Source organism: Lissotriton vulgaris, chromosome 9 (assembly GCF_964263255.1).
Source record: "Lissotriton vulgaris chromosome 9, aLisVul1.2, whole genome shotgun sequence".
Lineage (NCBI taxonomy): Eukaryota > Metazoa > Chordata > Amphibia > Caudata > Salamandridae > Lissotriton > Lissotriton vulgaris.
Window position 1 is genome coordinate 271,756,527 of NC_141697.1, and position 27,481 is coordinate 271,784,007.

Genomic DNA, 27,481 nt, shown 5'->3' on the forward strand with positions numbered 1-27,481 from the left:
ATTTACACTCCCCAGTGTCACCGCCCTGCCCTTCAATTTGCCCTTGCCCAGCATATACCGTCCTTTTGGGTCAATTATCGTCCAAGAGGCCTGAAATGGAACCCCCGGCCTAATCCACACAAGAGCCCCACTCGCATACGAGGAGTACGCAGGTACATATAATTGCCCCTGCCATCTATGTCTAAGATGGACAATCTCCCTATCTATGAGGTGGGTCTCCTGCAACATCAGTACATGCGACCCTCTATGCTTTATATAGTTAAGGATAGTATAACGCTTAGAGGGAGCACGCGTACCTCGGATATTCCAGGTCAGGAGCTTAAACTCCTCTGCCTGATAAAAATCACTGGCCATCTCCTAGAGCAGTCCACCCCCCTCCCTTACCACCCCACTGTGCCCTCACATCAGTATCTGCAGTGGACCCCACAGTATAGCACAATAAACCCAACTGTAAACTCCCCTTCCCGTGAGCAGCCTGACAACAGTCAGCTGCCCAAACCTGAAAAAGAAACATCTCTGTAGTCAGAACGCTGCCTCCAACTTCCGGGGCGGTATCCTCTGGTGGGGGGTGGAAGGAAGGTCAATCACTCCCAAGTAACAGTAACGACCATCAATACAAGTCTTCGCCCTTTAGCGTTGATTTGGTTAACCACAAGCCACTATCTTTCAACAATGTTATCAGCTGAACGTGGGTTTCAATTTTGGCAGTTCCATGTCGTTCCCAGAATTGTCTTCTGAATTAGACTGGTGGCTCATGTGGTCGGAAGATGTGCCTTCGTACTGTTCTTGGCCTCTAGGTGACATTAGACGAGCCACCGCTTCCAGTGCTGCTTCTCGTTCTTGCTGCGTTTGGGAAACAGTGGGCCTCTGCAATGTTCTTGGTTTCTTAGGACGACGTTGTTGAATCCTAGTATTACGTTTCTCCCCCTTCGAACCTGACTGCGATCTAGTGTGCAGTACCAGCTAAAACAATCTGGAGCTTCGCCTGAAACATTAAGGAATACCGTAGCACAGCTTCTCAGAGGGTTTTCTTGGCTGCTATAAAGGAGGTTCTCTGCGCCTGCACCTTGGCTGTAAAGTTCGGGTACATGGACACTTTGCTGTTACCCATTGTGTAGGGACCATGAGATCTGGATTGCTGCAATTCGGCATCCCTGTCCCTATAGTGCAGGAGCTTGGCCACCACTGGGCGCGGGGGCTTCCCGGCGCTTGGGTTCGGCCCGGGACTCTGTGAGCCCTCTCCAGGGTGAAAAAGTTTGAGAGAGTGCCAGTTGGCATCACTTCTTTAAACCAAGTTTCAAGGAATGTCGGCATGTCCGACCCTTCCATGTTCTCCGGAATCCCAACCATCCGGACATTGTTACGCTGATTTCTCCCTTTAGCATCCTCTGCTCTCCTTTCAAGCACCTCCACTCTGGCTGTTTGTTCATATAGCCGCTATGACCCTTATTTCTGCCTCAGCACTAATTCTGTGAGAGAGTTTTCGACCTCTGTAACCCTATCTGTCAGCTTATGGTGCTCCGCCTGCAGCAGTCCCAGACCCATCGACACCGCCCTTACATCCTGCTGTAATGCTGCTTTGGTGTCAGAGATTGCCTCCAGAATCTTGTCCAAGTAGAGATGCCGTGACAAATCTTTATTGGTCGTGTCTCCTATGCTATGCGTGGGGATGCCTCCCTTGTGTTGGGCCGGATACCCCCGGAGTTATTGTTTTGCCGCCCCATGCCATTCCTGTGGTTATCAATTTTATCCCCATTATCCAGCCCACTGTGCTGAGGGAAAGGCTCTTGTGTGTTGGGCTGAGTGTTCCCAGTTTTGGTCTTTGGGGGGGGGGGGCCATTGTGTCTACCAGGCCCCCGTCCCAGGTGTCACCCTTATCAAGTGATGGCCCTTCCGTTTGTTTGGCCCGATGGGGATTCAGCGTGTTACGCCTCCACAGTTATAGACCTCACTATTGGTCTCTGATCTCCAAGCAGGAGAAAGACTGGCAAGCCGTTTCCCTGCTCCAATCCAAATGCTGATAAGGTGGTGTCATCTACTCTCAGGGCCTTAGGGAATTCATGAGTCTGTAGGTCTCACACCCTGTGTCACTCCGTCAAATATGTCTTTCTCCAGGTTCCAGAGGTCGGTACCTCCTCTGTGACTGAGTGAAGAGGCCCACGTGGGGGAAGTAGCTCCCAGCTCATAAGTCCAGGCACTCCAGGCCCCAGGCAGCCCAACCGTGCCACCCCCACAGGCAGTAAGGCCACTTAAGTCCTGTGGGCTTTCCTCTCATAACTGCACCACTTGGGCCTAGAGAAGCCCGGGTCCAGGCTATTTCTGTGGGTCTCTTTGCTCCCGGTGGCCGCCCACAACAGAAGAGTCACAGCCCAGGGCTATGCAGGTCTCCTCCTACCCTTGGGCTAATTCGTCCGTTCCTTAGCCGGGTCTCATACCGGGAATGTGAGTCACCACTCTGTAGTCACCAACCTGCTGCGCACATAGGCCGTGGGCACCTGGGAGTCGGCACTGCATCACTGTGGGACAGGTTACTGCACAACGCCTTTGCCCCTGGCGCTGCTTGGTTGTGCCTCCAGTCTCTCCCGCAGATGAACAAGGGAGAGTTCAATTACATCACCGACCTTGCTCTGCCATGTCAAATCTCCTCAAAGAGCGGGCCGCAACGAGTCTGCGCTCTCGGCCGTTCCCAGCCCCGGGGGCGCTCTCCTGTCTCTGCCGCGTAGTCTCGGACAAACCAGTACTCCTGGCACCTCGCTGGCGCTGCCCGTCATCGCTGCAAATCTCGCACAAGGTCGGCCTACAGGAGCCCCATCCTCGTGTTGGCTCCAGGCCCGCTCGAATTTCTCCGACCCAGGTGCTGGTCGTTCAACAGTTGTGCCGTCCCTCCGGACTCTAATTTTGGATATTCCGGGCTGCAGGCAATATCCCCTCTGCCCTTCTGCGAAATGTAGGGCAGCAGGGATGGCTCCGACTAATTTAGGCAGTATTCGTTCAGGTCCATGATGGAGCCTTTGCAACTACGCGCACGCTATAATCGCCGCTCAAGCCATGCCCCCCACCATCAACTTGAAGTTAAAATGCTTGACGCATGTACCCCTCTGTCATTTACAATGTGGAGTGGTGTGGCTCACTGGTTAGAGGCAGCAGACCCGAGAGCAAAGGATGGCCTGGGACCAGGGTTCAATTCCCGACGCGGCAGGGTCGTGGACCAGGGTCAGCGGACTCGATAATTCTCATCTCGGTGCCTACTCTAACCAGGGATCACACTCGGCAACTTTGGGCATTAGCTTGCCTCATCTCTACAACGGCCCCCCACATACGCCGGGGATGCCTGGTTTCACCTTGGAGATACCCAGTAGGGACCATCTCACAGGGAAAGCCAGGATGGGTTCCCCGGCGGTCTACTGCGCAGAGATACTCCTTCGGGAGTCGATTCTAGCGCATTGCAAACCCACAATTAATGAATTAATTAATTAATAGCTTAAACTGTAGCAATTGCGAGACCTATTGTATTGCAAATAGCTTTTTTGTAAAAGCGCCCCTGTCGCGCTTTCATAATGCGGCCGCGCCCCTTTCTTTAGACATGACGCATCTAAAGAAAGGGGCGCGCTCGCCATTAATGTAAAAGTGAGGAATAGGGTGCTCAAGTTCACAAACATATGCTTTTTTTGTAAAAGCACCCCTTGCTACGGTTTCACTTGAATAGCCGATGCACATCTTTCTTTAGACGCGGATTGTCTAAAGAAAGGGGCGCGGCTGTCATTAACATGAAAGCTAGGCATGGGATGCTTGTAAACAAAAACCAAAAAGTGAAGAAATAGAAAAAAAAGCAGCCGCATTTGGTGCCGCAAATAAACCAAAAGAGCGTCCGTCACTGTATCAGAGTGGTGTGCGGTGCTAGGAAAACAAGCACTGGAAATGCAATAGGTCTCGCAGTAGTAAAGTTTGAGCTATAGGTGTTATTTATTTTTTTGTTTTTTATTTATGTGTTGTTTTTTCTAAATAGCGAAATTAATAGCTTTCTTCTTTACAAAGCCAATAGTTATAATTTTTGTAAATGTGACACCTCTAGCATTTGTAAAGCAACATGTTTTGTATTAACGGGACTTATATGTGACTTATATGTATTGAAATAAAAAAAATCAATGGCTTTAAAAAAAAATTAATAATGAATACGTAAATAAAATGGATTTTATTTTATATTGCCAATAGCTTAAAGTTTATTAAATATATTTAGTTTAAGATGCTGTGGTTGCGCTGAGTGAGGGTGAGTGAGGGTGAGTGAGGGTGAGGGTGAGTGAGGGGTTGAGGGTGAGTGAGGGTGAGGGGTTGAGGGTGAGTGAGGGTGGGTGAGGGGTTGAGGGTGAGTGAGGGTGGGTGAGGGTGAGTAAGGGTGAGTAAGGGTGAGTGAGGGTGAGTGAGTGAGGGTGAGTGAGGGTGAGTGAGGGTGAGTGAGGGTGAGTGGGGGTGGGTGAGGGTGAGTGAGGGTGAGTGAGGGTGAGTGAGTGAGGGTGAGTGAGGGTGGGTGAGGGGTTGAGGGTGAGTGAGGGTGAGGGGTTGAGGGTGAGTGAGGATGAGTGAGAGTGAGGGGTTGAGGGTGAGGGGTTGAGGGTGAGTGAGGGGTTGAGGGTGAGTGAGGGTGAGTGAGGGTGAGGGATTGAGGGTGAGGGGTTGAGGGTGAGTGAGGGTGAGTGAGTGTGAGTGAGGGTGAGGGGTTGAGGGTGAGTGAGGGTGAGGGTGAGTGAGGATGAGGTGTTGAGGGTGAGTGAGGGTGAGGGGTTGAGGATGAGTGAGGGTGAGGGTTTGAGGGTGAGTGAGGGTGAGGGGTTGAGGGTGGGTGAGGGTGAGTGAGGGTGAGGGGTTGAGGGTGAGTGAGGATGAGTGAGGGGTTGAGGGTGAGTGAGGTTGAGGGTGAGTGAGAGTGAGGGTGAGTGAGGGTGAGTGAGGGTGGGGGGTTGAGGGTGAGTGAGGGTGGGTGAGGGTGAGTGAGGGTGAGGGGTTGAGGGTGAGTGAGGGTGAGTGGTTGATGGTGAGTGAGGGTGAGGGGTTGAGGGTGAGTGAGGGTGAGGGGTTGAGGGTTAGTGAGGGTGAGGGGTTGAGGGTGAGGGAGGGAGGGTGAGGGGCTGAGGGTGAGTGAGGGTGAGGGTGAGGGGTTGAGGGTGAGGGGTTGAGGGTGAGTGAGGGTGAGGGGTTGAGGGTGAGTGAGGGTGAGTGAGAGTAAGGGTGAGTGAGGGGTTGAGGGTGAGTGAGGGTTAGGGGTTGAGGGTGAGTGAGGGTGAGGGGTTGAGGGTGAGTGAGGGTGAGGGTGAGTGAGGGTGAGGGGTTGAGGGTGAGTGAGGGTGAGGGGTTGAGGGTGAGGGGTTGAGGGTGAGTGAGGGTGAGGGTGAGTGAGGGTGAGGGGTTGAGGGTGAGGGGTTGAGGGGGAGTGAGGGTGAGGGGTTGAGGGTGAGGGGTTGAGGGTGAGTGAGGGTGAGGGGGTGAGGGTGAGTGAGGGTGAGTGAGGGTGAGTGAGGGAGGGTGAGGGGTTGAGGGGGAGGGGTCGAGGGGGAGGGGTCGAGGGTGAGTGAGGGTGAGGGGTTGAGGGTGAGGGGTTGAGGGTGAGTGAGGGTGAGGGGTTGAGGGTGAGTGAGGGTGAGGGGTTGAGGGTGAGTGAGGGTGAGTGAGGGGTTGAGGGTGAGGGGTTGAGGGTGAGTGAGGGTGAGTGAGGGTGAGTGAGGGTGAGGGGTTGAGGGTGAGTGAGGGTGAGGGTGAGTGAGGGTGAGGGTGAGGGGTTGAGGGTGAGGGGTTGAGGGTGAGTGAGGGGTTGAGGGTGAGGGGTTGAGGGTGAGTGAGGGTGAGGGGTTGAGGGTGAGTGAGGGTGAGTGAGGGTGAGGTGTTGAGGGGGAGGGGTCGAGGGTGAGGGTGAGTGAGGGTGAGGGGTTGAGGGTGAATGAGGGTGAGGGGTTGAGGGTGAGTGAGGGTGAGGGGTTGAGGGTGAGTGAGGGTGAGGGTGAGTGAGGGTGAGGGGTGGCCAACATCGCTATCCTCGTTAAACCAGTTGGCTCATCAGTGTTTGTCAACAGTGCGCCTTGTTGAGTAAGCAGAAAGAGATCGACGCCGGTTCGATAATGCCACAGCTCTGTGCTAACAAAAATGCGGAAAAAATAAGCATTTAAATCATTGGCAAATTCAGTAAGCAGAAAGAGATCGACGCCGGTTCGATAATGCCACAGCTCTGTGCTAACAAAAATGCGGAAAAAAGTAAGCATTTAAATCATTGCCAAATTCTACGGAAATTGATTGCAAATGGGAGCAGCTCTGCTTGCAAATCCTCCCTCCGTCGCCCAGGCTGCTGGACTGGAATTGCAGCAGCTAGAAGTGAGGAAGAAAAAAACAAGCAGCAGAGCACGGCGTCAGTATTGGCATTGATGGGGGGTAGGGGGGAAGTGGGGATTTTAAAAAAAATGCGACACGGCGGGCAGGGGAGGGGGCGGAGCGGGTAAAATAAACAAACAAGACGGAGGGAAGAGAGGGGAGGGGGGAGGAGAAATGCGACACGGCGGGAAGGGGAGGGGGCAGAGCGGGTAAAATAAACAAACAAGACGGAGGGAAGAGAGGGGAGGGGGGAGGAGAAATGCGACACGGCGGGAAGGGGAGGGGGCGGAGCAGGTAAAACAAGACGGACGTGCACGCGCTTTTAAGCTCAATGCGCATGCGCATTGAGCTTAAAAGTCACGGGCACTGCAAGGAATCGCCACGATTCCTTGCAGTGGATAAAGAGTGGATAAGCCCCCATAGTCTCGCTTGCTCGATGCGCATGCGCATCGACAGGCGAGACCTAAAAAATAATAAAGTGCTGCGGGAGAGCGTGTCCTGCCTGCAACAGCAGGTCTGTGAAAAACATTTAACTAAATAGTGCTCAGAGGCTGTAATTAAAGCCTACCAAGTAACAACACATGTAACAGGGGGTGTCCTTATGGTAGGTTATAAAATGAGACAAGGCAGTACTAAGGAGGGAAATACTAAGCCTATTGACCACTGAAAAGGCACAGTTTACAAAGGACAATGACACAGGCCAGTGAAATATGGACGGTGGGTGGCCGAGGTTTCAAGTCCATACCTGAATACACCATCCCTCGCAGAGCAGCGCATACGCTGCCCATGCTCGACCTAAAAATGTCCTCTTTTCCTAATTCTAATACTGCCTTACGCACAGTTTATATGTTTCTGCCAATACTATAGTAATAATAATAATAATAATAAAGCGTTTTATAAAGCGCATGGCTGCACAACTGTGTATCCCCGCGCTAATTGCTGACAAAAACTCCTTACAGCTCACCGAGACAGAGAGACAGGGAAATGTTAATAAGGGAAGAGATGAGTTTTTAGTTTAGCTCTAAAGAGGATTTCTGATGGTTCCATTCTCAGATGAACTGGCAGGGCATTCCAATGCTTTGCTCCAAGAAAACTAAAGGAGCGACCGCCCAGTCTTGCTCTATTGATCTGGGGAAGTTTGAATTGTGACATACCCGAGGATCTGAGGTTTCTGGTAGGGCGGTGGATAGTTAGAAGATTTCTCAAATAAGTGGGTCCTTTGTTGTGTGCAATTCTGTGTCTTGTAAGGAGAGTCCTATTGGCGGGGTGTGTTTCTGTAATTCACTGACCATACGTTCCGGGGTGTAGTTTTTCCAGTTTCGTCGTTTAGTGAACAGGGGTTTGTTGGGGGCTAGCTTACTCTTGTTAATGGGAATATAAAAAGTGATCAGGTGGTGGTCAGACCATATGATAGGTGTAGGGGGGAGCATTTCAATGTCCTTTCAACATAGTTATAGACACAGGCGCAATATCCTCATTTACTCCTTACACGGCACAAAGTACTCACACCTTGCTCACCTTACTACTAGCCATGTGTGCTCCACTTCCGCACCTGAAGTGCTTCCTTTTTTTATTAGGTCTGACCTGAAAGCACACCTGTCTCAATGGCCTATTGTTATCAATTATTTAAATCATACATACAGTGGGGATTTGGCTCCGTCAAGTTGAGGATTTCTCTCTCATCTCATGCTGTTGGCTGACAGGTGTATCATTCTCCCTTCTAGTATATTCTTCCATTGGAATGCATGAACTACTACTTGACAGCATAATAGTCCACTCAGTCATCATGTCATGTCCTTTTTTCTATTTGTTTCTATTTTTCCCCTGCACAAGTAAAACTGTCTGCTTTAATGTGTTGAACATAAATTGTGCATTCAATGCATGCAACCCAGTATTTGTGAAGGCCTGTGTTTACGTACATCAGCACACTAAAGCCAGACTTACTGGCTATGCCAACGCTGTTCCCATTGAACTTTACGTTCAACACATTCACATTTTTTCGATTCACCTAAACTCCTAACCACTTTAAAATAACTTTTTTCCTCTTTTATTTACTTCCTTCACATTTTCACAATATTAACTTTCAGTTCACTTAATCTCCGACGACTCTATGTGCTACCCTGTGCTTACTTTATAAAAACACAAGTATCAGAGTCTAAAGTGTTCCTTTGGAACCCACCAGCTATGTTGCCAAATGCCAGAGTTACTTATACCAATGCTGCCAAATCTTGATTCCACTGCATGCCTCATTCTTTCATCACCCTAAACCTCCTTACTCTGCATTTTACTCTTGCCAGTGCTTCATCCCTGCTCTCTGACGTAATCACTGTTTTGCTAGGTTTTTCTCTTGCTCATTTTTTCCCAGATGAGGAAAAATAAATCCCAGTCCCCAAAAATAATTGCTGATGTCCACTACTTGCAGCCACTGGCACACATTAAGCACATGCGCCCTCCTTGAAAAATAATTGTTACTTCATTTAAGTTGTGATGCTGCTAACAGGTTCTCTTTCATATGTGTGCTGTCACGCTGTCTGTGCATGTCGCCAACTGGTCCTCTAACAATGGCTCCATGATCTCCTTGAAGTCAAATGTCGTAACAAGAAGCTTCAGCATCATCACATAAGCTAATACCTTATCATTGACACCTTGTCCCCAAGCAGAGAACTTGTCTCGCTCTTGAATAACTTAAATTATTTCTCTAGAGTTGTTTCCCGGCATCATCAAAGACCCAGTAGATTTTATTTTTCTCTAGCTCCCTTTTCAACCATACTGATTTCTGGCACACTTCATTGGGGTTGACTTCCCTCAATGTCTACATTGATTAACAATGATACAACCTGTGTTTTAAAAGGCACAGTTTTCTCCTCTGCTGTGGTGGTCAAATAAGCATCAGTCTCCTACTTCCATCACACCAGCCACCAAGGGCCAGATGTACGACCTGCCAAATAGCGACTCGCAAATTGCGTCGCTTTTGTGACTCGCAATTTGCGACTCGCTATTTGGCATGTACAACAGTGTCTTAGACATTGTTTGTGATTCCCAATGGGATCGCAAAATGCGAGGCTCATGAATGTTAATGAGCCACTCACATTTTGCGACCCCATTCGGAATGGCTGGTCCACCATGTCTGGGACTGCTTTTAAATAAAGCAGCTTTATTTTTTTTTAAATGCAGCCGATTTTCCCTAAAGGAAAACGGGATGCATTAAAAGAAAAAAAATTAAACGTTTCCGTTTGATTTTATAAGGGCAGGCAGTGGTTCATGGGACCACTGCCTGCCCTTAAAATATATTTTTGCATGTATTGCCCCCTGGATTCCTTCCCATTTGCGAATGCATTACCACCTACTTGAAGTAGGTGCTAATTTGCGAGTGTTTTGTGACCTCAATTGCGGTCTCAAAACATTTGTACATGGCGGCGCTATTTGGAAAGAAAGACCCGTTTGCGCACGCTAAACGTCGTACATCTGGCCCCAAATCCCTCGCCCCACCTTTTAATCCTGTTTGCACTCAGATATTGCACCTTCAACATTAGTACATCCGAAAGACCAGCAGACTCATAACTTTCAATTTCAATATATATTTATGCTGAGTAACAATGAAAATGAAAAGGTGTGCATTTAAAGAATCTATTTACAAATTTAGAACATCTGTAAATCACTTAAATAATTATATATTATTTTAAAAATTAGATAGATTAAAAAGGAAATGTCAATTTATGAAGTTCTCTTTGTCCAACTCACACTAAAATTGTTTATATGTAAGGCAAAGGGCATGTGCATGTTTCTAGGACAACAGTCAGTTAACCAATCTTGAAAGAAATGGAAAACAGACAAATGTTAGTCAACTTTCTAACTACCCTCTTTATAGGCTACAACGCATCCAAAATGACACAGCTGGATCTTGGTATACCTCATAGACAGCACTAATCTGGACATCTAGATCATTTTCACTGGTTTTCTGTCCAGAAATGTATCATCATTAAGTACCTATGCATGGCTCTTAGACGTCTCCAAACATAGGTCCTCTGTTATTCCATGGATTATCTTCAATCTTGAAATCTTAAAACGGCTAATTTTCACTGTAAAAACTGGGAATTTTCCGTCACTACCTTTCCATGCTTTCCCCAATCACCTTTATCTTCTTAAAGCTTTATAAATGTTTCTTTTCACTGCCTATCTTTGAAAACTTGCCCTGGTATTGTTGTCCTACCAAATCATCTGCATTCTTCTTTTAGGTAACATTCACACTATACTAGATTTCTTCATTTCTTCATTCATTCACTGTTCTCTGATTGGCAGTGGGCTGTTGCTCAACCTCTGGGACTTGAAAATGTCAGCTAGACCCTCCCTTCAGCCTTCTGAACACCTCTGAATAATTGATCTCTGTGGACCCTGCTCCTGCTGTTGCCTTCACAACATGGAGGTGAGTGTTGCCATTTTCCTCTTGGCTGAGAACAGATCTGTAGTTCCTGCTTTCGTTTGCTGTTGTCCAAGGTCCCTGCTCCTGTTGTTAGCCTTTCCTGTGTCGATGCCCCAGGCTAGCCAAAGGGTCACATGCATAATACTTTGAAATCGTTTGCACCTCTCAGGAGAGGGCTGTCTCGAGAAACTGCTCCTACCTGTACAGTGGACTATAGTAGTAATACTGCAAGGCAGGCACATTCAGTTTGATTCTTATTAACCCTTTGACAGATGTTTTGCTAGAAGGATGGAGAGAATAGCCTACATGGTCCAGTGTAAGCCCTTTGAGTTAGTGCATTTGCACACCATTGCTGTAGGTCTGCCCCATCATCATAAAGATGGACCCCAACCTCACTGAGGAGCCATTGAGACTCTAATGCTCCAGATTGTCATTGGCACTGTTTGGGGGCTGGCGGTATGAGAAGGTGAGATATTTAATAACCCTACACATTTTGGGAAATGAGATTCCAGTGCACGGGACTTCACTCAGGGCTCAACTGAAATTCCTGCTGACAACAGTGGGAGCCTGTAATGGACAGAGTGGACTTTCACTGGACTTGCTGCAATTAGCCGCTTTGCATTGTTAGGAGTCTGTCCCCACTTCAGGACCTCGCTCCTAATGCTGATTATTGTTTTCTGCCAACACCACATGAGTCTGCACCTACTGAGATATTCTCTCCATTGCTTAGTGCCAGCAGGAATTTGTCAGAGTGAAGCTTACCCCAACACACTTGGCAGATTTCTATTGCCACGTGATAGAATTCTATGCTGGCATAGAGGACTTGCTGAAAAAAAGGCAAAATGTGGAGAGCACATAGGGAATGCTTAAAAGCTGAGATGGAGGCAGAAGTGTTACACTGTACATTAAAATAACTCCACTGACAATAAACACCTGGTGGTGACCATCAAAAGGAACAACAACTGTCACATACCAACTCCAGCAATACTTTCCAGAAATCTCCAGGACCACGCTTAACGTGGGAATGAGGTACAGCTAGTCTTGGGCACATATAAGGGTAGCAAAGTATTCTCACTTTAAAATTAGATGTATTCCAGCTGGTCTATTTAGAGAGTACATCCTCACCTTCTCAGAGACCAAGAGCCAGAGGAGGCGCTGGGGCAACATATTGAGGACTCCTCCGGTCCTCTCAGCCCCACTGATCTACCACAAGTGTATGAAGTAAGACCCCTGTAATGTTAGGAGAGAGGTCCCACATACCAAAGAGACAGGGCTCAAACTGAAGTGTAGAATAAATATTCCCCTTGGTTTTAGACTCTCTTGTATCTCTTTTCTCAAACCATACACCATTCATTCATACTTTATTTATTTCCCAGTTGAGTCACAAATTGCGAATTGTAGTGCCACAAATATTCGAATGATAAGAAAATATGCTCAATTTATTAAAAAGTAGTGTGAAATATTATGAGGAGTAGGAGAAAGAAAAGATAAGAAGAGAGACAAACATATACGACAGTATACATATGTAATTTGTCAAATGAATCCATATATATATGTTCAACATAGGCATCTGATTATTACAAATTTTATCCATCAAATATGCCAAGTGAGGCAAATCATACGAATGCCTAATACAATCACGAACAATGAGATATCCTTATACTTTGGAGACCAACGGATTGTGGTCATTCATAATAAGATACTGGGAAGAAGTTATTGATCCAAATAAAACAGAGGGGAGAAACCAGCATCCACTATCTATAACACTATTAACTTGGTCCTCTGTACATTGGAAACATAGAGTTCAGCTAATGTGGACTGTTTTCATAAAGGACATTGTTTTGCAACTGGATTAGGACATATTATACGGCCCAACCGGTCATACAGGGAATGGCTTTAAAGAGAGACATATATGTTGGTCTTGAAAAGGGTGTCGCAATTGATGTAATGCCACCAATACGCATAGATGCATTTGACAGACTTAATCATATGGGCACGTGGCATATTTGAGGGATAAAATTTGTAGTAATCAGATGCATATGTTGACCACGTATATGGATTCGTTGTATTTACTCTACACTTGAAGTAAGACCTTGACAGGGAGAAGCAGCAATATTGGGTCTGCTGGAGTTTTAGATCCAAAGTTCCTCGGAGTCCAGTAGTTTGGTAGATAGTGTGGATACTAGAGATCCCACCAAAACAAAGAGATCACAGGGAATTTGTAATTGGAAGCTCCCATAGGCTGATTTATGACTTAGTCTCACTCAGGTGACAGAGAAAAGCAGATCTTTGCATTCGGAACCGGAAGTGTACTCTGAATGACTAAAAGGGCTGTATGGTAGGCCACAGGAGGGGACAACCTACAGCTGATACATAGGCCCCTGTTAGACCTGTCTGCTTCTGGGGAGACTCTAACCATTATTATTTATTTTTGTCCCCCTTAGCCTCCCAGAGTTTCTATTTTTATTTTTACACATGTCCATCAGGAATTTTTAATGCTGTCAGGGGGCTAGGTGTTCCTTGGCGATGACGTCATTTTTCCCTCATAACTTGTGAGGCCTAGTCAGCCCCCTTGAAAATCTAGGGATCTCCAGAAACCTAAAATGGTGTCCACCAACTGCCATAACGGACACTACTGGAGGACAGGTCCATAGGATAACATTAGGAAACTTTCTAGAATTAACTAGAGACTTCTGCAGGTCTCAGGCCACCCTATATAAGGCCAGTGACCAGCAGCCATTTTGTGCTGACCCAAGAGTGGAGGAGTGAGGCAGTGGTGAGAGGAGGTGGACACACTGAGAGCAGCTAGTTTGTCTCTGAGGCTGACAGTTTCTTCAGAGGGTTGTTCCCCCTTCAGCCTCTGACCAATCCCTCCCCCTACATCAACTATTCAGAAGGAAAGCAACCGGTGTGTACAGGAAGACCCTTCTTAACCTGCACTCCAGTAAAAGCTGACAGGACCTTCCTTCTGAAAATCATTCTCACATCCCCTGCCCAGCGCTGCACCTACCAGTGTGACGAAACAGCTGTGGACCCCTTGAAGTGCCCTGGTGAGGTTGGGGAACTGTGGAGCCTGTGGTGACCTGAGGAGCGAGGGCGCCGTGTGTGCACATCCTTCCTGAGAATCCGGTGTGGGAAGTGACTGAGGAGGAGCAGCGGCGCTGCTCCGATCGGCGACGGGACCCCGGGGGCACCGGCCGCGTCAATCGAGGAAGAAGGCGCTTCCGCGCATGACCGGCGTGTGAACGCTTCTGTGGAGGCAGGAGGGGCCTAGGGTCGGGCAGGCCCAGAAGAAGCAGAGCAGCGTCTCCGTGGAGAACAGCGTCCTTTCTGAGAGCGGGCGCGCAGAGGCGGAAGAAGAGCGAGCGCTTCCGCGCATGCCCGGGGGTTCAGCGCGACCGTCGGCTTGGCTGAGGAGGCGCCGGAAGGATTCCCGGAGCGCCGCATCGGCCACACTTATCCCCCGCGCTCGAGCGCTATCTGTGAAGCCAGCGCTCGAGAAGAAGACTGACCGGCCACCCCCTAGCGTCCTGCTAATCAGCGAATCATCGCGCTGAGCTGTAACGAGGCCACCTAGTCCAGCGCTGACAAGTGGAAGCGCGCTTGGGCTGAGGAAGTCAACAAGGTTTCCCCCACGCCAGCAACAGGAAAGCAGCTGGTTGGGGAAGCCCAGGAGGCGGGTGCCATCTAAAGACCTGTGGACTGTGGCGTACCTGCCACCAAGACAGTAAGGAGAGTGGGGGTGAGGAAAGAAAGTGCTGGGCACTAGGGAGTAAAAGTTAAAAGAAACCTTACCAGTTCTAACGTCAAACAGGGTGCCCTGACCATTTTAGTCCTCTTAAAAACCATACTGTGACATAGTAGATAAGGGGGATAGAGAGCATAGCCCTGAATGTGATAAAATAACCAGTGAATTGGCAGGTTTTATTGGTGAAGTATTGTTGACATGGTGTATTAATGTAAAGTAACCCTGCATAGTGTGAAACTAATGGGATTCTCTTAATTATAAAAAGAGTTACCTTTATTCATTACTGAATCCTTGACAATAGAATGTGGTTTACTGCCCTTTTTCCACAGCAAGAAGAGTGAAATGTATTTTTCCAAAGCAAAAGTATAATGATTATTTCTGTGAGAATCTGATGTCTTATCCTGTGTAATTTGAATCCCAAGAGTCATATTATTTTTATAAAAGGTAACGGTATTTTTTCCAAAAAGTGGTGTTGTGTCTTCATTTTAGTGGTTCATCACTGAGTTACTGTGAGTGAGACTTGTAAGTACTTTACCAACGCCTTGAGATAGCTGTAGCCACTACTGTGCCAAGCTACCTTATGTAGACTTGGGTAATCTAGGTCCAACATAATTGGTGTTTCAGCGGTGGGATAACGGATTTGTACTTACACTCACTTATTAGTAACGCAGTGCCAACCACGAGACCTCACCTGGAGTTTTCTCCCTGCGGCCCTCCTAATTTAAATTTTGATTTTTCTAAATTGACTACTGGCGGTGGGTGGAGGTTGACCTCAGGTCACTTTGTGGATTTCTCCTGTGTAGCAGTTTATACTCCAAATAGAAATGGAGATAAATGTGGAAGAGCTGGAAAATTATACTGTGACCCAATTGAAGGAATGGTGTCAGCAGCAGGGGGTGTTTTTCAAGAAAGGCGCCAGGAAAGTTGAGCTGCTGACCAGTATCCGGGCATGGGTAGAGGCTCATTCCGGGGAGGAGGTAGATCCTGAAGGGAGTGACAAGGACACTGTCCTGGAGACCGCAACACTGTACTAGGCGGGAGGGGAGAACCTTGTAACAGGTCCTAGAACACCTTCCAGAGTGGGCAGTAGTGTTTCAGAGAGGGGCCTGACCGACGCCGAGTTAGAAGATAGGAGGGAGGAGAGGAGGATGAGAATAGAACTAGCCAGGATGGACATGGTGAGGGAGGAAAAGAGGTTGGAGCATGAGCGGACCATCAAAGAGATGGATTTGCAAGCCCTAAATTTACGAACCCCCAAACCAGAGAATGGTGGCAGCGATATCCAGACCAACACCAGGGAACCCAGACCGTACCTACCAAAAGATATTATGGCATGCTATGTACCCAGTGACGACATTGCTAAATGGCTAGCCGCCTACGAGGTCTCGCTGAGGGCCCATGGGATTCTGGAAGTCCACTGGGGAGGTGGGTTATATAAATACATGCCCCCCACTGGCAGGGATACTTTGTTGGCCCTTGATCAGAGTGAACAGACCTACTACCCGGCTATGAAGTCAGCGCTGCTCAGGAAGTTTGGGTTGACCCCTGAGAAATATAGGCAAAAGTTCCGGGGCAGCTACAAGCTGGGCACGCAAAACTGGGTAGATTTTTTGGACTATTCCAGGAAGGCCCTGGAGGGTTGGGTAAGAGGCAGCGAAGTAGGAGACTATGAGGGACTATATGACCTCATACTCAAGGAACACCTACTCGAGAAGTGTCTTCCCGAACTAAGACAGCATCTGGTGGACAGCAAGCTGACCAGCCCCAGGAAGCTTGCTGAGGAGGCGGACATCTGGGTTAGTACCCGGGTGTCGACTAAGGGGACTGGAGGGAATTCCCAGAAGCAAGGACAGGGCGCCCCCCAGAAGAAAGAGGGAGGGGAAACTAAGAGGGAGTTCTCAAAAGGGCCACAAAATACTTCGCAAGGAAGGGGCAGAGGATTCATCCCTAAGAGTAACCCCCCTCGCAACCCTACCCCTGGCCAAAGCCAGCAGCCAAGGGTTGTTCATTGTTTTGAATGTGGTGGTGTGGGACACTATAAAGGAGATGTGAGATGCCCAAAAAGACCACCCCCTCCCACTGGAGGAAAAGCCCCGGGAATCACTAGTGTAGTGCTCGGGGAGGAGATGCCTTTGGTTAATGGAGGGGAGCGGGCGGGTGTCACTTTAGTGTCCCTGGGAGATAAGGAGATGGTTCCAAAGACCCAACTGCCCTCTAATACTACTAAGTATGAGCAGTGGGTCACCATCAATGGCCGTAGAGGGGAGGCTCTGAGAGACACAGGAGCCAGCATGACTATGGTAAGGAGTCAGCTGGTGTCTCCAGAGCAGGTCATCCCAGATGTACTCTATCCCGCCGTAATGGCTGACGGCAGATTGGGCCACTACCCTGTGGCTGAGGTTCCCTTTGAGTGGGGAGGGGTTGCAGGTCCACTTCGAGTTGCCGTAAGCCCTGCCGTGCCTGTTGACTGCCTGTTGGGGAATGATATGGAGCACAATGCTTGGAGGAGGGTGGAGTACCAGACTCACTATGAGATGCTGGGACCCCCTGACTGGACTTGTGTCAGCACAAGGTCAGCGACTGCCCGAAGGGGGAGTTCACTTACGCTGGAGCCTGGAACAATGGCCCAGCCGGCTGCCAGAGAGGAGAAGGACAGGAGGCCGGAGGACCCTGCCTCGACATCTCCACCTCGTGAGACAGATGGACCACCTGCGGAGGTGGATCTGGAGTCCACAGGGGAGAATGTTGCTTCCCTGGAAAACCTACCCATCCCTACTGAATGGCATGTGGAGGGAGGTCCTTCCCGGGAAGAATTCTGTGAAGCTCAGAAAGAGTGTCCTACTCTCGAGGGGCTGCGGCAACAGGCCAACGCCCAGGCAGCAGGAAACATTGAAGGGAGCTACCGAATTTACTGGGAGGATGGACTCCTCTACAGTGAGCCCAAGGCACCTGGCCATGGTTCAGCCAGAGCCTTGGTGGTCCCTCAATGCTTTAGAGCCTTTCTACTGGAACATGAGATACCATTGGCAGGACACCTAGGACAGGACAAGACCTTTGCCCGGCTTGTCCCCCACTTCTACTGGCCTCGAATGAAAGTGGCGTCTGATACATATTGTCGGACGTGTGTGTCCTGCCAAGCTAGTGGGAAAACAGGGGTGAAGCTTAAAGCTCCCCTGGAACCACTACCTGTCGTTAGCACCCCCTTTGAGAGGGTGGGCATCGACATTGTGGGGCCATTGGATCCACCAACTTCAGCTGGTCACCGGTTCATACTGGTTTTGGTGGATCATGCCACACGGTACCCAGAGGCAATACCTCTGAGGACCATCATTGCACCTGTGGTGGCAAGGGCCCTGATGGGGATCTTCACCCGAGTGGGTTTCCCCAAGGAGGTTGTGTCCGACAGGGGGACTAACTTCCTTTCAGCGTACATGCGGGCTATGTGGAAGGAGTGCGGAGTTACCTATCGGTTTACCACTCCTTATCACCCACAAACCAATGGTCTTGTGGAAAGGTTTAACAAAACCTTGAAAGGTATGATACGGAGTCTACCTGAGAGCCTGCGGAGGAAATGGGACAACCTCCTACCCTGTCTCTTGTTTTCTTACAGGGAAGTGCCGCAAAAGGGAGTGGGCTTCAGCCCCTTCGAACTTTTGTACGGGCACCCTGTACGGGGACCTCTCAGCCTGGTGAAGGACGGATGGGAACGGACTCACAGGAAGCTTCCCCAGGACGTGGTGAGCTACATGCTGGCCTTCCGGAGCCAAATGGCTAAGTTGTGGAAGCAAGCTTCAGACAACTTGGAGGCCAGCCAAGCAGTTATGAAAGAGTGGTATGACCACAACGCTCACCCAGTGGAACTGGAGCCTGGACAGAAGGTGTGGGTGATGGAACCTGGAGAGCTAAATGCCCTCCAGGACCGTTGGACAGGCCCCTTTGAGGTTTTGGAGAAGAAGGGGAAGTCCACCTACTTGGTGGATCTTAAGACCCCGAGGCAGCCCCACAGGGTGCTGCATGCCAATCGCCTCCAGCCACATCATGAGAGGCCCGAGGTTGTCTTGATGATGGTAACCGATGGAGCAGAGGAAGAAGAAAGTGAACCTCTCCCTGATCTTCTCTCGTCCCAAGAAAAGGATGGGTCGGTGGAGGGAGTAATTCTCTCGCCATCCCTAACTCCTGAACAGCAGAGTGATTGCCGCCAGATCCTGGAGCAATTTTCTTCTCTGTTCTCCCTTGTCCCGGGTAGGACCCACCTGTGTACCCATGACGTGGACACAGGAGACAGCCCACCTGTGAAGTCTAAAATCTACCGGCTGTCGGACAAAGTGAAGGCCAGCATCAAGAGTGAAGTCGCCAAGATGCTGGAGCTGGGAGTGATTGAACCTTCTGGAAGCCCTTGGTCTAGCCCGGTGGTTTTGGTACCAAAAGCTGCCCCACCAGGCACCACACCTGAATTGAGATTCTGTGTGGATTACCGAGGCTTGAACTCAGTAACCAAAACTGATGCACATCCTATCCCACGGGCGGATGAGCTTATTGACCGGCTGGGAGCTGCTCAATACTTAAGTACCTTTGACCTAACTTCAGGGTACTGGCAGATTTCCCTTACCGAGGAGGCGAAGGAAAGGTCAGCCTTCTCTACACCTCAGGGACACTACCAATTTTGTGTGATGCCCTTTGGGCTCAAGAATGCCCCTGCCACTTTTCAGCGGCTGGTGAACAGGGTCCTTTCTGGAATGGAAGCTTTTTCTGCTGCATACCTGGACGACATTGCTGTCTTCAGTAGCAGCTGGGAGGACCATTTGCAGCACCTGCAAGCTGTTCTTCATGCCCTGCAACAGGCTGGCTTGACAATCAAGGCCAGCAAGTGTCAGATCGGACAGGGGTCGGTGGTGTACCTAGGTCACTTGGTGGGCAGAGGGACGGTGCAGCCCCTCCAGGCAAAGATTGAGGCTATCATCGCCTGGGAGCCCCCCAAGACTCAAACAGAGGTCCGAGCCTTCCTGGGCCTCACTGGATACTACCGTCGCTTCGTGAAGGGGTATGGCACTATCGTGGCACCCCTCACTGAACTTACTTCCAAGAAGCAACCCCGACGGGTAGTCTGGACGGAGGCTTGCCAGCGAGCCTTCATGACCTTGAAACAAGCATTGTGTTCCGCTCCCATTCTCAAGGCCCCTGATTTTGCTAGAGAATTCATTGTCCAAACAGATGCGTCAGAACATGGCATTGGGGCAGTGTTATCGCAGCTAAATGATGAGGGCTTGGATCAACCAGTGGTCTTCCTGTCCAGAAGGCTACTCCCCAGGGAAAGGAGGTGGAGTACAATTGAGAGAGAAGCCTTTGCGGTGGTTTGGGCTCTGAAGAAGCTGCGGCCATACTTGTTTGGCTCGCACTTCCTAGTTCAGACTGACCATCGCCCCCTTCGTTGGCTGATGCAAATGAAGGGGGAGAATCCCAAGTTGCTAAGGTGGTCCATCTCCCTACAGGGAATGGACTTTAGGGTGGAACACCGACCTGGGGCGGACCATGCCAACGCAGACGGTCTATCCAGGTATTTCCGCCTTAGTGATGAGGACTCCCAAGGGGTTGGGTAGTTCTCCCCACTTTCAGCTGGGGGGGACGCGTGTTAGACCTGTCTGCTTCTGGGGAGACTCTAACCATTATTATTTATTTTTGTCCCCCTTAGCCTCCCAGAGTTTCTATTTTTATGTTTACACATGTCCATCAGGAATTTTTAATGCTGTCAGGGGGCTAGGTGTTCCTTGGCGATGACGTCATTTTTCCCTCATAACTTGTGAGGCCTAGTCAGCCCCCTTGAAAATCTAGGGATCTCCAGAAACCTAAAATGGTGTCCACCAACTGCCATAACGGACACTACTGGAGGTCAGGTCCATAGGATAACATTAGGGAACTTTCTAGAATTAACTAGAGACTTCTGCAGGTCTCAGGCCACCCTATATAAGGCCAGTGACCAGCAGCCATTTTGTGCTGACCCAAGAGTGGAGGAGTGAGGCAGTGGTGAGAGGAGGTGGACACACTGAGAGCAGCTAGTTTGTCTCTGAGGCTGACAGTTTCTTCAGAGGGTTGTTCCCCCTTCAGCCTCTGACCAATCCCTCCCCCTACATCAACTATTCAGAAGGAAAGCAACCGGTGTGTACAGGAAGACCCTTCTTAACCTGCACTCCAGTAAAAGCTGACAGGACCTTCCTTCTGAAAATCATTCTCACATCCCCTGCCCAGCGCTGCACCTACCAGTGTGGCGAAACAGCTGTGGACCCCTTGAAGTGCCCTGGTGAGGTTGGGGAACTGTGGAGCCTGTGGTGACCTGAGGAGCGAGGGCGCCGTGTGTGCACATCCTTCCTGAGAATCCGGTGTGGGAAGTGACTGAGGAGGAGCAGCGGCGCTGCTCCGATCGGCGACGGGACCCCGGGGGCACCGGCCGCGTCAATCGAGGAAGAAGGCGCTTCCGCGCATGACCGGCGTGTGAACGCTTCTGTGGAGGCAGGAGGGGCCTAGGGTCGGGCAGGCCCAGAAGAAGCAGAGCAGCGTCTCCGTGGAGAACAGCGTCCTTTCTGAGAGCGCGCGCGCAGAGGCAGAAGAAGAGCGAGCGCTTCCGCGCATGCCCGGGGGTTCAGCGCGACCGTCGGCTTGGCTGAGGAGGCGCCGGAAGGATTCCCGGAGCGCCGCATCGGCTACACTTATCCCCCGCGCTCGAGCGCTATCTGTGAAGCCAGCGCTCGAGAAGAAGACTGACCGGCCACCCCCTAGCGTCCTGCTAATCAGCGAATCATCGCGCTGAGCTGTAACGAGGCCCCCTAGTCCAGCGCTGACAAGTGGAAGCGGGCTTGGGCTGAGGAAGTCAACAAGGTTTCCCCCACGCCAGCAACAGGAAAGCAGCTGGTTGGGGAAGCCCAGGAGGCGGGTGCCATCTAAAGACCTGTGGACTGTGGCGTACCTGCCACCAAGACAGTAAGGAGAGTGGGGGTGAGGAAAGAAAGTGCTGGGCACTAGGGAGTAAAAGTTAAAAGAAACCTTACCAGTTCTAACGTCAAACAGGGTGCCCTGACCATTTTAGTCCTCTTAAAAACCATACTGTGACATAGTAGATAAGGGGGATAGAGAGCATAGCCCTGAATGTGATAAAATAACCAGTGAATTGGCAGGTTTTATTGGTGAAGTATTGTTGACATTGTGTATTAATGTAAAGTAACCCTGCATAGTGTGAAACTAATGGGATTCTCTTAAATATAAAAAGAGTTACCTTTATTCATTACTGAATCCTTGACAATAGAATGTGGTTTACTGCCCTTTTTCCACAGCAAGAAGAGTGAAATGTATTTTTCCAAAGCAAAAGTATAATGATTATTTCTGTGAGAATCTGATGTCTTATCCTGTGTAATTTGAATCCCAAGAGTCATATTATTTTTATAAAAGGTAACGGTATTTTTTCCAAAAAGTGGTGTTGTGTCTTCATTTTAGTGGTTCATCTCTGAGTTACTGTGAGTGAGACTTGTAAGTACTTTACCAACGCCTTGAGATAGCTGTAGCCACTACTGTGCCAAGCTACCTTATGTAGACTTGGGTAATCTAGGTCCAACAGCCCCCCACTACTGAATTTGAGATAGAAGGATACCAACACCTCTTGTATATGTTAATTTATGTTAAGCTACTTCATGATATTTTCTCAGCACAGAAAAAGTAATCCAACACAGAAAAAACAGGATGTAGGTTTAGGGAAAATTAAAAGCAGTTTGGAATAGCAATGTCTTCAAATGTGTTTTTAAATAGTGTCAGCAAAATTTGTGTTTGAAGATCTAAAGATAATTAGTTGCATTCTTTGACAGCTGCATAAGAAAAGTCTCTTTTACCAAATGTGGACATTTTGGGAAGGCCAAAGAGGAGTATGAATCCTAAATTTGTTATACAAGAAAGAATGGGACTTTCCATAAAGAATCTTGTGTACAATGATTTGGCCTTTAGAAGGCATTCTTTGTGTTACTGGAAGCCAGTGAAGTTGGAAAAGGATGGGGGTCACATGATTTTTCGATTATACTAGAGAATGCCAAATATCGATGGGACGGAATATCATTACAACAATATAGAAGGACAACATATCAATAGGAAAGTGCGCAGAGAGATGTAATATGTTATCAGCCTTCATGCTACTTGGTTCGGAATGTGAAAGAAACAATAAAGAAACCCAGGATCTTTGAGTTCGTCCTTGGCTTCTTCAGAGAAACCCTGCAGGAGAATTCTACCTTTCAGTTAGCAATAAAGAAAGTTCATGGAATGGGAAGAGTAAGAAAATGATTATAAACATAAGGGATATACTATTCAAACTCTTCTTATTCCTAGTGTTGGAGGGAACTAGGATAGCAACAAAAAGTGGACACTGAAATTCACAGGGCATAATTTCAGTGTGATCAGGGTCTCTCGCTCTACACTCAATGGACTTTTCTAGCCTTGGGAGACGTTCTTTTATTCCCCTTGATGTGATTACTCTGCATGCTAATGCTCAGCGATTAATCAAGCTAGAGCCTTTCTGCTGCTACCACTGCTCTGCCTTGTCTAGATTGCATAGCACAGCTTCTTCTATTAAATCCCAAATAATTATCGATAAAAGTATTCAACTAATAAATAGTGATAATGAACCCTTTAAAAATGGGTACTATTATTGAAGACTACATTCATGAATTTAATCACCAGGGTAGATGGAGCAGATTCCTAGGTGTTTAATTTCTGGATGCAAGATTAGGGAGTCTGATTTGATTGTCACTACTCATCTGGCAACAGAGACAGCAGCTAATAAGGTTTCAAGAACATTCCTAATTATTAGGAGTGGTCTGGTCTTTCTAAATCAGGTAGAGTAGAGTATAAAGACAGAGGCATATACTTCTCTTTCTTGCCACTTGAACAGCCAGATTCACGATAATGCTTATGTAGATTCTGCTGCCAGTGATCCAACCCTGTCCAAGGTTGGATGGATAGAAGAAATGTGTGTTACTAATTCTATTTGCTCATCGCCGCATTTTAGGCTAAATAAGACCTGTCTTATAGCTAGTTCTAACTCCACGGCCGGCTTTAGCACTGGTGGCGCCCTTTGCGATAATGTTTGTTGGTGCCCCCCCAATGACCACCTCCACCACGGATCTCCTCACAACCACAATTTGACGGTGCCCCTGAAGTCTCCATAACAACTGTCTCTTAGATTCATTTCGTTTTATAGCACCCACTCATTCAGTTTAAGATGTCAGAACACTTTACATCACACACGCCTTGCACAGAGACAATCAATCATAAGTGTGTAAATCAGTGTATAGGAAATGTTACATAAGACACCGGCCTACAAGGTGTAGGAGTCCCATGCCGAAATTCAGAATTTAAAATGTAACACCATAGTTAGGGGTTTTCTTTAATAACAAGATTTTTATTTCTACCCAAATGAACCCCTTTTGCAATATTAGGACAATGAAAGACTGGGCGAAAAATATATAGTGTAATATTTTCCTTGATGTTTGCATGCAGCTCTTTGATGGCAGTTAATAGCTCACTGCTCTATATCAGGTTTTAAACTTATAAACTGCAAGTAACAAAAGGATCTCTGACAAAGCAGTAACCCATTGACCTATTTATATTGTATGCACTTTGTGATGTGAATAGGACAAGTTCTTTGCAGCAGGCATATTAACCCTCTGTGCTATGATGAGTGAAAACTTTCACTAGACAAAACTCCGGTCTCTCTCCAGGAAGAACATTATTCACCGGAGTTGTATTTTTTATTGATGCCTGAAAATTGCTGGAACGATGTACATGGCATCAGGTGCTTTTAAAACTATGAAAGACAATGGGCTCGGCTCTGGAATGACATCCCCAAAACCTATCGCAGCATCCCGCAGAGGGAAAACGCGTACAAGATGCTAACGCAATATTACTACACCCCCCTGAGACTCAGCAAAATGTTCTCCACTTCCTCGCCGCTGTGCTGGAGGTGTGGCACTGCGACTGGCGACTTCGTACACATCTGGTGGTCGTGCCCTACCATAGCTGTCTTTTGGAAGGAGGTCCTTAGTCACATTAAGAAGGTGTTGGGTTTTCCCCTCCCTGAAGAGGTTTGCACGCTCCTGCTGGGCATTCGACCCCCCACACTTAGGGCCCTCACGCGCAGCGACTGGATCCTTACCCTCCACATGTTAGGCGCTGCCAAGCAACTCATTGCTCTGTACTGGAAGCGGGCTGAGGCACCGCCGATAGCATCCTGGTTTGTGCGCCTCTGGCAGGTCCTGACTATGGAGCTGCTCACGGCGCGGATACAATCGAGGGGGGTACGCTTCAAGGCAGTGTGGGAACCTCTTGTGCGTCACCTGTGCTCCATCAGCTATGCCCGCCACATGCCTCCCAGGCTTCGCGCTCTGCAATTGTTCGAGGACGCCCTCATCCCTGCTGACCCGAGCAGACTAAGCTCTTAGTCGCTTCCCCCAGTGCTGGTTTGCGTCTTGTATCCCCTACCGGCGACTGCAGACACACCCCCCCGACCCATCTCCATCTCGTCACTGCTCACTCCTCTTCCAACTTTTTCTTCTTTCCTGCTTGCCACTCTGGCTTCCGCCCCTCTTTGGGGCAGTTTGGTCCCCGTTGGGCCTTGTGAAAATGTGACACCACTGCTCTTCCCCCCATACGCGCCTCCCCCGCACAACGATACATTGCCAGCGTATGGCCACCTCTTGCTATCTTCGCCCCTACGCCACGCGGCCGGCCCCCTCCGGGGGTTGTAGGCAGGGCGCTGTGTTAATGATTCCACCTCCCCTGGTTAATTATGCCTTCTGGCTCTTTTCTGCGCGACCGGCCCCGATACGGGGTTGTAGGCTTATCGCTGTGTTCACAATAAAAACAGATTTGAAAAAAAAAAAAAAAAAACTATGAAAGATGGCGCCCCCACCCCAAGTCAGCGTTCAGTGCGGTGGCACGGATCGCACCGCCCTGTCTAACTCCATGCCTAAAGAAGTCATAAGGAGTACAGAAATATCACTACGTGGCCGGCCCCAGCATGTTGCACTGTTTTTCCCACCCTCGCTGTCCAGAGCCTCAGGTATTGATCTGTAGATGTGGTTCTAATAATCCCATCACATGGGAGGAATTAAGAAGGCTTCACCTCCCTAATCGTTTACGTGAGCAGGCTGCCCAAATCGGGTCATCGTCATTCAGCTTCCATATTAGGTTAATGAACGCAAGCTTGATTTCTGCACTTAAAAATATAGTTTATGATACAATTGTTAGTGAATCTCTGGATTGGCTAATGGTCACCAAGCCATGGTTAAGTAAGACCTGTGGTACAGACCTTTGTACAGAATCCTGTGTTATCATTTAAAGGATGGATAGATCTTGTGGGTAAGGACGTGGACTAGTTTTGATTTATAAGTGTTAATGTCCATTTCAGTTATGCATTTATATTTCAAATGATCTATTTGAACAAATGATGCTAAATATCAAAATTCCTGTCACTAAATCACTTTTTTTCCCCTACATTTTAAACCTCCCAAAAACTTTTGAAACTTTGAAAGTGAGTTACTGGATCAATGTTTATTCCTCATGCTGCCTAAGTCTGACATTGTTGTTTTGGGGCATCTTAATTTGTGGTAAACTGATAAAAAGGGTAACCTTATTAATTATAATTGTAAGGAACTTGATTCCATTCAACAGTGTTTAACAACCACTCATAAGAAGAATCACATCTTGGACTAGGTGCTATTGAGAGGGATCCATAACCCATAGACTGGTCTGACTTTTACTTTATGTCATTTGTCCATTATGGGATGCCAGCACATTCATGAGGCCCATCAAATGCAATCTTTTGTGGAACCTTATGGCCCTTACTTTGGGCATGGTATTGGAATGTATAGGCAAGAAGAAGCCACACTGGTCAGGGGAGGGAATATTAATGAGATGACCGAATAGCAATACAACACAATGACCAATTTTGTAGATACATTTGCACTATGGAAGTGTTCCCACAACAACCGAATGCTGAAATTTGAGATTTGCTTTTAAGAAGAGCTTAAGCAAATGCAAAAAGAAGTGAGGAGATAGTGCAGGGTCGGTAGGAATATTAAAGTTAACAGAGCAGAGAAAGTCCTATAAAAAGATTTTAAAAAGTCTCACTTTTTAATGCTGTTTGAAAAGGAACAAATTAAACCAAAGCCTTATTTCAACGTAAAAAGTAGTATCCAGTCCCAAGATTTCTCCTTCACTGTACTACCTTTAAACTGTTACACTCGTGCAGAACTTCTTGAAAAAAGAAAATATTGATGGGATCAGTTTCTATCTTGGGAGGAGAAAGGACTGTTGATATCCAGTGTTGTGAAGATAAACTTTGATGTTCCACTGTTTTTTTAATTTGTATTTCTTTTTATTGAGCGTATTCATCGACAAGTAGAATACAATACAGAGGAGACAAAATACACTTTCTTTCAGCAGATACATTATCATATAGAATTGTGCAGCAGTACATTGTGAAGACATTTCTGATGGATACATCTGCCAGTGGATTCCTCACCTTGTGAATATCCCCCTGTGTCAGCAACATTCGGAAGTTGTTGTGTAGATCCACGCCGATGTGGACGACGTCACAGAAGCACGGCATCGCGCACAGCTCCGCTGACGTCACCGACCCCATAATAGGCCTACGTCGGCGTGATGACATCACTTCCCTTTTTTCCACGTCGTCAATGCTAACGGTTTTCGAGGGATCCTCTTTAGCCTTTATAGTAACTTTGTTACTGTTTCTTGGTTTTTGTGTTTCTTGTATTGCTGTCTCTTGTCAAGATGTCCTCGAAGAAGACGGGATTCAAGCTGTGTGGTGAATGCGGTAAAATGATGTCAATCACGGATCCGCATGAAGATTGCGTTTGGTGCCTGAGTTCGGACCATGATGTCCAAGGTTGTTTGTCCTGTAAGAAAAT